We start from the raw sequence: 15,201 nt of genomic DNA on the forward strand, positions 1-15,201 counted from the left end.
ATTTGAGTCTATCGCACATACACATCATCATGTGTATAATTAGACACCATCCACCTTAGGTCATTTTAATAATGTGTAATTAGTAGGTGATTAGTGTGGAATTAGCATCATTGCCATAGAGAGCTTGGGTCTCCCAAAATCTCAACATCACTGTCATGAGCCATCACCGTAACCTTGTGAATAGCATCAGGCGTAGCAAACGTGGAAAAAGTAGAAATGGTGGACACCTGTAGGACTAGTGTAGGCTACCCCAACGGCCTTTGGAAATGGCCAATAAGCATGAGGGAGATCTATAAATGTGAGTGTAAAAGGTAATGGTTCTGGTCTTCTTTGTGACAGGGTCAAAGTAGTTGGTGTAGCATAATGGTTCTTGTCTTCTGTGATAGGGTCAAAGTTTCTCGTGTAGGCTAGGAAGAAAATCTTCCTTAGGCCCAAACGAAAAGGAGTTTCCTTGAAAAATGTTTAGGCTACCTTTGTTGTTGCATCAAAGTCTACTTGTTTTGCAAGAATCCCCTCCCAAGTAGCCTTACATCTAGGAAGAATACTTGGAACAATCCCCTCCCAAGTAGCCTAACATCTTTAAAATGGAGTGCGAAGATGGAGGGCAAGATCGCTACTACCCAATTAAGGGCCTAGATATACGATCGGTGATCAAGGATTTTTCCAATGAAAATCGTCTTGGATTATTTTTCCAATGAAAATCGTCTTAGAGTCTTGAATATTTCTGGTGAAGAGGATGTTTCGCACGGTCAGAGGGGATTAATTAGCATGATGCTAATAAAAAAAGAGGACGACTTGAACGCTATTTAAGAGTAATCCGTTATCGAGACAAAAAATGAGAAGAGGCATCCAAGCCAAGCACGGGAGGGGCAAGGAGCGGAGAACGGGAGGCAACAAGGAAGATGGAGAGGAGTATGGCTAGTAGGATGGTGGAGGAAAAGGCAATATTAAAGAGGTGTGAGGTGGACGAAGAGCATAGGGGCAGACATGCAAAGGGGAGGGTAGTGAACGGCAAGGTTAGAAGAGAAGACGTGAAGCACGCAGAACAGGGAGCTTCACGACGCTGTATCCTAGACTTGAGCTGTTGCACCCATATGGATACCAAACAGTCGAGGACAAGTGTAATCTTACCAAGATAATATTTTTAATTAGCAAGCTAGATAAGATAATCAAATTTTAAACACAATTGGCAAGATTCATAGTTTGTGAGCCCATGTATTTTTTTGCCAATCACGTAAGAAAACAATGTCATTAATCAAAAGGGATTCATGCTAAGCGTAGTTCATTCATGAGAGTGTGTGTATAAATTGGCGGCGTGTAATTATATTCTAATAATGTAAAAAACAAGTTTTAAAACTTGGTTACACAATTGGCCAGATTCATATTTTGTAAGCCCATCTAATACTTTTGGCAATCACATAAGAAAACAATGTTGTTATTCAGAGAGACTATGTGTATAAGTTGGTGGGGAATAGTTATATTCTAAACAACGTGATGATGGCATATTTTGTGAGGCCATGTGGTTTTTTTTTTTGGGGCCAATCATGTAAGACAAGAAAACAGTGTCAAAAGAAATATTCACGAGTGTGTGCACTTGTGGCAGTCTAAGAAAGGGTTTTGCCGACGCTGGCGATGAGGCTTTCCACCTCATCCTTATCGATGCCGAAGGCTGTCTCTAGCACCTCCTCCGGGAGGGGTGGGTAGGCGTCGAAGAGAGCGGCGGCGAGCTGCGAGGTGCCCGGGTTCTGGCTATTGAGGGCGGAGATGGCGAGGGCGGAGTGGTCCTTGTCGGGGTTGAGCTGGAAATGCACAAGGCCGCGAGGGAAGACAAAGAGATCGCCGGGGGAGAGGGTCTGCTGAAAGAGGGTATTGTTGGGCGTGGCGGTGACGAAGCCCACCTTGAGCGTGCCCTTGGCCAGGAAGAGCACCTCGGTGGCGCGGGGATGAACGTGGGGCGGGTTTAATCCCTTGGGGTCGAAGTCGATGCGGGCGATGGACAGGCCCTGCGTGTTGAGAGCAAAGAAGTTGGCTGCGCTGGCCAGGTTGACGGACACGCCCAGCCCTTTGATAGGTTTGGCGGGATACTCAAGCATCGTGAACTTGAAGTCGGCGTCCTGCACCTCATTGGCTGGCTTGCAGGTGAACCCGTTGAGGGTGATCATGCTGGTGTTATCCGCCACACAGAAGTCCTGCAGAGGGTCTCCATCGGCGGCCCTCACTTGTTGTATGAGCGGAGACATGAGCATGACTAGTGCCAGTAGAAGCAAGCTGCTGGCTGCTGCTGCTGCCATATTGGTTTGCGGATGGAGGGAATGCGATGATGAGGAGGGAAAGCTGTGAGCGCCCTGGGATATAATTGGAGATGATCAGAATAGATCCTCATGCGCCAGACGTGGTATTTATATGCTGCAGCGGGAAAGAACAAGTCTAATTATCCGCTCGCTCGCTCTCGAAGGAACCAGTCCTATCCGCTCCAAGAAAGAGTCGCCGCTTCGACAGACCCAGTCCCCGTTCGATCCCCGCTGTCGGAATTGAGGTAGGACGTCACCGCTGATTGACGTAGTCTCCAATTGCCGCCCATGTCAAACCGATGTTGACATCCGCATTCCAGAACCTTGTGGTTTATGTTGTATCCTTCGCATTGATGATCGCTGGTTTATGTCACGCCGGCCATAGGTGCCACGCAGTTGAAGGAGACAACATAATTTGTTCGTTGAAAGAGAGAGAGAGAGAGGGGAGAGAGAGGGACGAGAGTGTGTGAGGGAGACAGAGAAGTGGTAGTACCACCAACTTCCTAAACTATGTACATAAGTATTTAAGATGAGATTAGATTTTCTTATGCTCAGCTTCCCAAGGATTCACGTTCTCTCTTGGAAGGGCAAGTAAACCTTCAAAGTTTTGGCTCACTGCTGCTAAGCTAATGCTGTAGAGATGGGACCACAAGGGTATGGATTCTAGCTTGCTTTTCTTTTCTAGGATGAATCTTTTTTTATTGGGTTTGTGTAGAGAGAGAGAGAGAGAGAGAGAGCAGATGTGATAATAGTTGATACATACCACACTTCCTTTCTGTTTTTATTTGTGCAAGCCCTCACACATGTAGAGAAAGAAGGCATATTTTTCTTTGGATATTTCGGAGTTTTGTAAGTGTCCACTACTGTGTGAACAACCTCTTCATAAGAGGACATAACATGGGGCCGTGGTGCCTATATAAGCCATTGTACATGGTGGAAGTATTATGATAATACAATTATTGCTGTGCTATGTAAGCTTTCTCTATTGTTGGTTATCACATCCTCATTGTACATGGTGGAAGTATTATCATAATACAATTTAAATTATACAATTATTGCTGTGCTATGTAAGCTTTCTCGATTGTTGGCTATCACATCCTCATTGTACATGGTGGAAGTATTATCATAATACAATTCAAATTATACAATTATTGTTGTGCTATGTAAGCTTTCTCTATTGTTGGCTATCACATCCTTCTCTCTCTCTCTCTCTCTCTCTCTCTCAGCACCATTTCCATGGCTTGAACCTCCATCTCCATCTCTCTTTGCACAAGTTCTGGTCCTACACTTGCATTATGAACATCTTCCACCCACCATAACATGAGCTCTTATCATGTGGATACTAATACAATATCAAAGCCCTGATCCATAATACTCCCATTAATCAACTTTCATTAGTAAAAATCCTTCTTCTCATCTTTACCTAAGCACACTCTATCAATGTTTTGCTTTGTTCTCCCTCTACGGAGCATCACTTTTTGAGATTTTTAGTGTGTTTTGAAGATAACACATAGCTACCTCATCACCTAAAGGGGCTTATCTCAACTTAAAGAAAAGGCGGGGAAAAATATATCTCAAACCAATAAAAAAAACATATATATTAGGGGTGACATGGAAAATTGATCAATTAATTTTAGGGCCTTCTAACTAGTGGTACAAACAAACCACGTCTTAAGCTTCACTACAACACGTCGAGGGAACAACAACGTTTTCTAGCAGCGCTTTTTTTGTGAGGATGTCAGGGATTACGCTAGCTGCTTCAGCAAACAAAATCTCACTGCTTAGCAACGCTTCTAGCAGCGAAATTTCGCTGCTACTACTGAGCAGCACTGTTAGTAGAGCGAAAATCTGCTGCTATACTATAATTTGCCGTTAGAGGTAGATATATATATATATATATATAGAGGGAGAGGGAGAGAGAGAGAGACGAGCATGTGTGAGAGAGAAAGGGGGAGACAAAGACGTGGTAGGACAACTAACTTCCTAAACTATGTACATAAGTATTTAAGATGAGATTAGATTTTCTTATACTCTGCTTCCCAAGGAATTAAATTCTCTCTTGGAAGGACAAGTTCTATTGAGTTTTGTAAGTGTCCACTAGTATGCGAACAACCTCTTCATCTCATAAGAGAGCATAACATGGGGCCATGGTGCATATATAAAGCATTGTACATGGTGGAAGTATTATCAAAACACAATTGAAATTATACAATGATTGTTATGCTATGTAAGCTTTCTGTATATTTGGCTATCACATCCTTCTCTCTCTCTCTCTCTCTCTCTCTCTCAGCACCATCTCTCTCTCTCTCTCTCTCTCTCTCTCTCAGCACCATCTCCATGGCTTGAACCTCCATCTCCGTCTCTCTTTCCACAAGTTTTGCTCCTACACTCGCATCATGAACATTCTCCACCCACCATAATATAGCTTTAATCATGTGGACACTAATATGATATCAAAGCCTTGATCCATAATACTCCCATTAATTAATTTTCATTAGTAAAAATCCTTCTTTTCCTCTTTGCCTAAGTATACTCTATCAATGTTTTGCTTTGTTCTCCCTCTACAAAGCATCACTCTTTGAGATTTTTAGTGTATTTTGAAGATAACACATAGCTACCTCATCACCTCAAGGGGCTTATCCCAACTCAAAGCAGAGGCAGGGGAAAATGCATCACAAACTGGTGCAAAAACACAGTTATTAGGGGTGACATGTAAAATTGATCAATTAATTTTAGGGCCTTCTAAAACTAGTGGTACAAGCTAAGCACGTATCAAGTTTGAATGCAAACCATCTACTAATCAAGTGATAAACCTTAATCACCTTGACTTTTGAGAAGTTCTTCGATTCCAAATCATTGATTGGTGAGTTGCTATCCTCATATATATCTACCCCCTTCATTTGATTCTTTAATTGCTTCCTCTTGCATATGCTTTTAAGGGGTGACATTGCTTAATCGGAAAATTAGAGGCATTGCTTCGATAACAATTTGAGGCTTTTCCCTAATATGAAAAAAGGTCAACAAATTGAAGCTCCCGAAGCCACAAGAAATTGGGGCTCTCCCAAAAGTACCTGGCAAAGTTGGCCTAATCACAACTGCTACCGCATGAAGAATTTGGGGCTTTTATCCAACATTGAAAAAATCATCCAAATGAAGACCGTACACCAATTAAAAAATTTGGCGTTTTTCCACAAGAAAGCCTTCAAGATTAAATTTACCATGCCACATCATCAACAAAATCCTTCATTATAGCTTCCAAATCAAGCATTAACATATATGGGTGCTCTCCCTTGGTCCCTAAGCCTAAAATGATAGCCCTATCACCGGGAAATGATGTCAAAAGAAGGTCATCATCAATAATGCATCAACATGGGGAGAGTTTTTTAGACTTCCAAAATCATCTTCTAGTTATGCAGGAGTTATGGATTCTATGCCCAAGATTAAAGAGAATGTGGGGGAGAGAGAGAGCTTGAGTTCCTTGGTGCAAAGCAAAAACACACACATACAAGAGACTGCAAGACACAAGAGAGATGGATGGCTGAATTTTCTTCTTTCTTCTTCTCTTCTCTACAACCATATAACTAAAAGGTAAGAGTATGTACATAAAGGGAAAGTATTGTCCTGCAACCACATACACAAAGTGGTCAGTCTATATTGTGAACCCAAATATATGAGCTGGCGGTATAACTATGACATAGCTATAGTACTTCAAAGTGGCTGTCACATAGCCTGTCATCCAATGGTGGCATATCAACAAATAATCGCACCAATTGTGCCAGTGACATAAGTGCAGAAGCTATCATCAAGGCGAGTCACCAATGTCCGTTAGCACTAGTTGAGCTCGATATCTCAACAATGATGGCCACCAAAAACTGAGTATTTTATAGTCGTGAGTTCTTTACTCGAGAAGTCCCCCAAAATCTCAATATTTTGGATATCGTTTTTCTAAGCCTTCTATAAAAGGCTTGGCTCCTTTTCCCTACTTTCTCTACCTAGAGGTAGGGGAGATGTTTATGGATAGAATAATATAGTCATTATGTATGGTCAAGCTCTTGTATCAGGTGTGTGACATGAGAGTTTAACATGTTGGCATCATTATGATTGCAATCTAAGAGCCCAAATCATCATACCGAAGGTCAAGTCTCACTATTAGTGGACACTCCACTCCGAAGGGCATTTGTTGGATATTTTGGAGGCTATTAAATGTCTAGTGGTGTGTGATCAAGATAGGGATTTGGTGCCTATATGAATAATTACACATGGTGGATTTATTATCATAATACAAACATTATTGTGATGTGGAGTCTCTATCAATTGTTGGCTATCACATCTCTCTCTATCTTTTAATCTCTATCTCTCTCTCTCACACACACACACAAACGAGCACCATGTACATGGCCTGATCTCCATCACTTTTTGCACAACTTCTTCTCCTACACTCACATCCTCCTCACATCATAGACATTTTCCAACCCATCATAGCGTGAGCTCTGGTTCCATGATACCAATAGTGTTTTGGGGAGGATCTCCCCTTGTACTATAATTTATAGGATTTGCAACTGCATTAAAATTTGGTATACATACTATTGAAGCATAATCCATGCCAAAGCTTGATGCATTTCATTCACACTTCTAGCAAAAATTCAAGCCTAACTGTGATGCATTAGATCAAAAACTAATTGTATTGTATAAGATATGGAGAAACCCATGTCCTAAAATGTAGTCTATTTCTATTTATATTTTCAAATTATGGTTTGTCTCTATATCCTCTATCATGTATGTTTCTATATATTTATTACACAAGTTCTACTCCTACACTCGCGTCATGAACATCTTGCACTGACCGTAATAACATGAGCTCTAAACATGTTGACACTAATACAATATGAGAGCCTTGATCCATACTACTCCCATTAATCAACTTTCATTAGTAAAAGCCTTCTTTTCCTCTTTGCCTAAGCACACTCTATCAATGTTTTTCTCTGTTCTCCCTCTACAGAGCATCACTCTTTGAGATTTTTAGTGTGTTTTGAAGATAACACACAACTACCTGATCACCTCAAGGGGCTTATCCCAACTTAAAGAAAAGATGGGAGAAAATGCATCACAAACCAATGCAAAAACATAGATATCAGGGGTGACATGTAAAATTGATCAATTAATTTTAGGGCATTCTAACTAATTGTACAAACTAACCACATCTTAAGTTTGAATGCAAACCATTTACTAATCGAGTGATAAACCCTAAGTACCTTGAGTGTTTTGAAGTTTGTCGGTTCCAAATCATTGATTAGTGAGTTGCTATTCTCATATATATCCACCCCCTTCATTTGATTCTTTAATTGATTCCTCTTGCATATGCTCTTAAGGGGTGACAGCATAATCCAAAAATTAGAGGCATTGCTTCAATAGAAATTTGAGGCTTTTCTCAAATATGGAAAAAGGTCAACAAATTAAAGCTCCCGATGCCACAAGAAATTAAATTGGGGCTTTTCAAAAAGTAGGGTAAAGTTGGCCTAATTACAATTGCTACCGCATCAGGAATTTGGGGCTTTTATCAAATATTGAGAAAATCATCCAAATGAAGACCCTACACCAATAACCATTTTTAGCATTTCTCTTCTAAGGCATGTCTTCATGACTGTGTGTGGTAGACCTTAGAAAATTATTAAAGTGATAAAAATAATCTTTAATATATTTGATAAATCACCGTAAGTAGAGGTATATCTAGTACTATAATCCAAACAAGTTACAAATTCATAAAGTAGGTTCCTACATTTTAGAAAAATGATCTCAACTCATTATGAATTTCTCCCAATCCTTAAATAGTATTTAAGAGATTAGAGCTTAAGGTTTATGGTTTAGAGCTTAAAGATTTGAGGTTTTGGGTTTTGGGTTTTGAGTCTAGGGTCTAGGAGTTAGGGTTTAGGGTATGGGTTCTAGGATCACACATTGCCTTTAATATGTGTGTGTGCGTGTGTGTGTGTGTGTGTGTGTGTGTGTGTGTGTGTCGGACCCGCATGTGTGTGTGTGTGTGTGTGTGTGTGTGTGAGAGAGAGAGAGAGAGAGAGAGAGAGAGAGAGAGAATATCTAAATATAAATGTATGTGTGTTTGTGTTTAAGTAAGATAAATAAATTGAGGGAGTAAGCTGATAAAAGCGAATTTGTGTGCATGCATGTGTGTGTGTTTGTGCGTGTGTGTGTCCGTGGGATGACCCTCTTTTAAGATCGAGAGAGGCATCTTTCAATACTATATGTGGGATGACTTTATGTTAGAATTGAGATGAGTCTCACATCAAGAAACACTTTTTTAGGTACATCTAATATGAATATACACGTACATAATTAGATGCACATACATGTAGGAAGTTTGGCATTTAAAAAATGCTTTGTTAGACCACCTTTCGTACATGCGACGGCCAAATGAGCATCCTCCACCACAAGGTCATCAATTTATCATTAATTTAAAGATATATCATACATTCATGTCTACACTTTATTATCTCAAAACTCAACTATTTACTTATATAAGTGCTAGAATATGTCATTCGCCTCAATGGTAAATGACTTGTGGTACCATCATAATTTCTTCAAGATGAGGATTTATAGTAATCCTCATTCTAAAACTCTTGAGATGGTTTAATGTATTTGAAATCTCTTTCTCTCTCTCTCTCAACCCTCATTTTTTCCCTTCCTCATTCTTAAACACACACTCTCTATCTATATCTCCATATCTCCCTTCTGCCTCTCAATCTCTCTTCTCACTCCCTCTTCTCTCTTTCTCTCACTCTCTTCTCTATTTCTCTCACTCTCTCTCTAACCTCTCTCACTCTCTCTCTAACCTCTCTCACTCTCTCATGCATAAACACATTTGCTTACTTTAATCTCTCTCTCTCTATCTCTCTTACATGGATGAGCCTTAAAGCGCATCTAGAGCATTTTGGTAACAAGCTAGAGAATTCTTGGGGTGACTCTAACTGCCTACATGTAGGGGACGCCACCTTCCCGATGTCCAACTTGCTGATCACACCTTTCTCTTACACTTTCTCCCTTTCTCTCACTCATTCACCTCTCTCTCTCTCTCTCTCTCTCTCTCATTCACACATGCACCCACACATCGCTCTCACTCACACACACACATCACACCTCTCTCTCTCTCTCTCTCTCTCTCTCTCTCTTACATGCACACACACATGCCTCTCTCACATCACCTCTCTCTCTCTCTCTCTCTCTCTCTCTCTCTCTCTCTCTCTCACACACACACACACACACACGTGCGCGCGCGCATGCACACACACATTTATCTCTCACTCACTCACACACACACACACACACCTCTCTCTCCCTTACACACACACACACACACACACACATCCCTCTCTCACATCACCTCTCTCTCTCTCTCTCTCTCTCTCTCTCTCTCACACACACACACACACACACACACACACACACACACACACACCCACTGACCTGGTAGGACGGCCTGAGCTAAGGGCGGGGACTGGTAGAGAAGCAACGAGATGGCGACAGGGATGGCGATCGTGCGTTGATGGAACTTCAAGCAAATGGCTCCTCCGAATTCACAGGAGCCATCTATTTTGGGTTTTTTTTTTAACTTTCCAAGGCATTGTGTAAGCAATGCATCTATTATAATGTCACTTAAGCGATGCTTTGTTGTTTACAAGTGTTGCTTCAGGCATCCTTTATCTGATGCGTAGTAAGGTGTTGCTTATGCAACCATGAGTGCGACGGGGTTAGCGCGACACAACATTCTCACCTTCAGAATGCATCGTTTATGCAAGATTTGTCATCATTTAAATGACGTGTTTGCAAAAACCTGTCATTTTGGGCCCATCTTGCTAAGGCAGGGGGTTTGTTGTAGTGAGAGGACCGTAGGAGGCAATGATGTGTAGTAAGGCTAGGCGCACGGGAAAGTAAAGCAGCTTGGTCACAAGGCGAGCCCTCCCTAGGTTAATCAAGGCACAAGAAAAAGCATAGCATGCATGAGCACTAGCCAAATGAGCCCTAGTCAAGTAATCAAGGCACAAGTAAAAGCATAGTGAGCATGAGAGATGTAAGAGCTATATGCATAGACCATAAGATCTCTATGCAAAGAGATATAGAGCTCTATACTAATAGATATATAGATAAGAGATTTTTGCATAAGATCTCAATACTAAGAGCTCATATGCTCAAGTACTCTCTATACTTAGAGCTCATATGCTCAAGTACTCTCTACATAAAGCTCATATGCTCTTATGTATAATATTTTTATTAAGTATGTATAAGAGCTCTACACATCGAGCTCTAATAGGAGATCTGTACATATTGGTTTCTATATAATGCTCTTATGTTTTTATGCATAAGAGCCTGCTCTATACATAAGAGAAATACGCATAAGCTCCAAGATCTTATGATTTTATGCACAAAGAAGAATAAGAGCTCTTAGCTCCTATACATGAGAGAATAGAAATATATATACTAAAGATCTCCATACATAGATCTCTTAGTATGAAGCTCCAAGCTCTTATTCACTTATACATATAGCTCATTTGATCATAAGCTTGGTATAATACACTTATGTTTTTATGCATAAGAGCATAAGCGCTATATAAATAAGAGAAATATGCATAAGCTCCAAGATCTTATGCTTTTATGCATAGAGCATTAAGAGCTCTTAGCTCTTATACATGAGAGAATAGAATTATATATACTAAAGATCTGCATACATAGATTTCTTAGTATAAAGATCTAAACTCTTATTCACTTATACATACAACTCATTTGATCATAAGCTCTATATATGGCATAGAGATCTTATAAATAATAAAGGTCCAAGCTCTTATTCACTTATACATAGAGCTTATTCATAAGCTTTATATTGCATAATGTATCAAGCCTAATGCATAAAAACCATTATGCATTAAACCAATGCATAAAAGCTTTAAGGATTTATGCTCAAGCCTAAAGCTTTATGCATAAGGATTTAACCAAAAGCAAAGAATCAAAGATACTAAAGAAGATAATAAGATGAAAGGCTTACCTTTTGATTGGTCGTTGGAATGAAGCTAACTATAAGAAACCCTAAGACCTAAACCTCCAAAAAATCAAACATAATAAAGTTAATTTAAAAAACATTTAATAAGTTTACCTAGTAAAAGAGGAGATTTAAAACAAATAGTTATAATCTCAAGTTTTAGAGATAGAGAAGTGAGAATACAAAGAATAATATAAGAATAAAAAATATAGAGGTAAGTATAATAATCTCCTTCCAATCTTACATATGCATATAAATGAATGAAAATAAAGAAAGGAGAGGAACAGAGAGGAGAAAACCTTACCTTGAGGATGAGTTCATGATTTTCTTGCTTGAGGTGGGGAAGAACACAAAGGGAAGAGAGAGAATGAGATTGTTACTCGAGGTAGAGGAGATGAAAGCACTTAAAGGGAAGAGTTCTTACTTGAGGTAGGGGAGTGGAAGCAACTGATATATGTCTTTTCATTGCAAATTTTGCGAAGGGAGGAAAAGTTCTAAGATTGGCAAGACAAAAGCATAGGTCACATGTGGCATGTGAGAATCCTAGATTAGAGAAGGTATAAATATCCAAGCCTGAATAATCCCCTAAATTCAACAGATATTCTAAATCTAGTCTATAATGAGATCATGACATGACGTGCACACAATTACTCCACCGAATGATGAGGATCCTCATGGATTCACCAGCATGGCAACACTTAGAAGACAAGTGGTTGCAATTCAAGGAGGAGACACGTCACTTATGGCTTAGATTGGGGATGGATGGATTCAATCCATTTTGTCTCAAATCAATAGTATGGACCACATGGCTAGTGGTAGTAGTAAACTACAATATCCCTTCATGGAATTCCATATAGAAGGGTCATGTGATGCTAGATCTTCTCATGCCCAAAAAGCACAAAGTCAATAACATGGATGTGTATCTTAATCTGTTAATTAAGAAGCTTGAGATATTATGGTGTGGCATCCAAGTGCATGATGTGTCCTGGTCGCTTTCACAATGTAGTGGAGAGATGAACAAAATTTAAATGTGGATAATGCATGACTTTCTAGGATATGGAGAGTGCTTTAGTATGCATTCTAACCTTAATAATTTACTTAGAGTTTTACATTAGTGTATGATGTGTCAAATATAAATTATATACTCTAAACACAACATATTTGTCTCTTGCAAGCAAATTAGTTTTTGCCTTTGATGTATGATGTATCAAATATAAATTGTATACTCTAAACACCACATATTTGTCTCTTGAAAACAATTAGGACACAACTTTGGCCATAGTTCTTGTCCAATTTGTGGACCATCACTTGTTACATCATGGCTAGATCATCTCAAGAACGTCCTGTATGGGAATCATTTACTGATTTTCTCCATATGATCATGAGAAGTTTGTTCCATCTAAAAATGGAGTTCCCCCACATAGTCTAATATTAGGTGATTGGTAAGTGGTGTGGAGAGGATCAACCTAAACGCCACCCCTGTATTTAATCTCCTTTTGACGTTCAGATTTGGCAAATATAAAATTCATTCATTTTCTAGATCAAATACACATCCTAAAAAGTGTGGCATCAAACATTTAGGATCACTCATTTGGCAAGAGAGATTCTCTTCTTGTTTGGGAGGATTGAGATTTATTGATCATCTCCTAACCAGTTGGCCAAGCATTCAAGAAAATGAAAAAGGTGGCGTCACCTCTATGACACCTTGGATCTTGACAAAGAAGGAGCATGAGAGAGGAAAGGATCAAATTGCATCCATTCAAGAAAACCAAAAGGTGTCCTCACCTATGGCACCTTGGATCGTGACAAAGAAGGAGCATAAGAGAGTGAAGGATCAAGTTTCATCCATTCACACATATACATATGTCATGTGTTCTTTAAAAGGGAAATTTCCAAAAACTGTAAGATTCCTCCCCCAGCCCCTCAAAATGTCCAGTTTCTCTCCTTGTAATCAATCCCCTTTTCAGAATAATAACAGATCTTGTTTCTATCTGTTTTGGCCTAGAGAGAGAAAATATTTTAGAGAGAGATAATTCAATTTTTGGATATCTTTGGATGGCAAAATATCCCTTCCTATTAAAATGATTTCCCTTGAAACATAAATTCAAAAAGAAATTTCCAGTTTGCAATTGGAATAAATCGAAAATAGGTAAAAAGGACCTTAGGGTCCAGATTTTCTGAACATTTTGAATTAAGGTTCCTATGGACCAATAGGATTAATCCAAATGTAGGGAGGAGATAAATTGAAGAATAAAATAAAATCTCCCAAAACTGAGTAAATGCTCACATAAGATGAAGACTTGACTAAGGACAAGGTTTATTAGTTAAAAAAGAAGAGATATTTAGAGGAAATGATGCATTTTTGACACCTCAGTGTGGGGAATTCCCCTCATGAAGGAGGCACCTATTTCACATGTGTGGATGAGTTTTAAACTCACAAATAATGAGATATTTTTATCTCTCCTCTCTCCTGTTTCAACTAGATCCAAAAAGTAAGCTAAATTGACCTAAAAATGGTCAAAAAGTGACCAAACTGATCTGGAAAATTCTAGAATCAGTTTGCTTGGTTAGAGGCTCCCTTTTTCCTATAAATCGAAGTCTCCCCCTTTGTAAAAGGTTAATAATGTTTATGCGCTGCTACTCTACTCCTCCCCAGAGTTAAATACATTGAATTCACTCGATAATTCAATTATTTTTTACTAAATCCTCTCCAAAAGAACTAGTGGCCACTCTTGCTGCAAACAAGAGTAGAACCCTCAATCCCTCAAGCCAAAGGAAAGCTTACAAACTCCATGTAAGCTTAATTCTTACTTATTGTGAATTTTAAATCTATGGTTTTCTTAAATTTTATGCTTTGAAAATGTTTGAATTAAAATCTGATGCTATGCCTTGATGGAAAGGCCACCCCCTTCTCTTCTTTACAATTCAGCCCTTCTTAATCTTGGAAAGTTTAATTAAATGATTGATTAAACTCTTTTCATTGTTTAATCTCTGATTTTTAGAAAATGGAGTAGATTAGAGATATTAGAATTCAAATTGGATTAATTCAAGTCATAAATTGAATGTTAAAATTGAGAAATGGTCAGCTATACAAAGGAGGTTATGGTAAAATCTTCTTAAATTTTGTGGAACTGAAGTTTATCATATATCATTAGAATATTCTAAAAGAGTAATTCCTTCCATTTGTGCATTCTAAAAGATTTATTTCAAAAGTGTCATTCTCATCAATTTTGATTTTATGCATAGAAAGATGCATAAAGGAATTTATTTTTAATTCAAAAGTGTCATTCTCATTAATTTTGATTTTATACATAGAAATATGCATAAAAGAATTTATTTTTATGTCAAAAGTTTTATTCTCATTAATTTTGGTTTTATGCATAGAAAGATGAATAAAGGAATTTATTTTTATTTCAAAAGTTTCATTCTCATTAATTTTGATTTTATGCATAGAAAGATGCATAAAGGAATTTATTTTTAATTAGAGTCATTCTTAAAAGAGCTATATAAATAAGAGAAATATGCATAAGCTCCAAGATCTTATGCTTTTATGCATAGAGCATAAGAGCTCTTAGCACTTATACATGAGAGAATAGAATTATTTATACTAAAGATCTACATACATAGATTTCTTAGTATAAAGATCCAAACTCTTGTTCACTCATACATACAACTCATTTGATCATAAGCTCTATATATGGCATAGAGATCTTATGAATTATAAAGGTCCAAGCTCTTATTCACTTATACATAGAGCTTATTCATAAGCTTGATATTGCATAATGTATCAAGCCTAATGCATAAAAACCATTATGCATTAAATCAATGCATAAAAGCTTTTAGGATTTATGCTCAAGCCTAAAGCTTTAT

At 38.4% G+C, this 15,201-nt stretch overlaps 1 pseudogene; it reads right to left on the bottom strand.

The window, feature by feature from the left end:
• Positions 1-1,604: 1,604 nt before the first annotated feature.
• Positions 1,605-2,291, bottom strand: LOC147626415 (germin-like protein 8-2 pseudogene; annotated as a pseudogene).
• Between the last annotated feature and the right edge of the window lie 12,910 nt (positions 2,292-15,201).

The sequence above is a fragment of the Cibotium barometz genome, chromosome 22, assembly GCF_041138505.1.
Source record: "Cibotium barometz isolate CiBa-2024 chromosome 22, ASM4113850v1, whole genome shotgun sequence".
Classification (NCBI taxonomy): domain Eukaryota; kingdom Viridiplantae; phylum Streptophyta; class Polypodiopsida; order Cyatheales; family Cibotiaceae; genus Cibotium; species Cibotium barometz.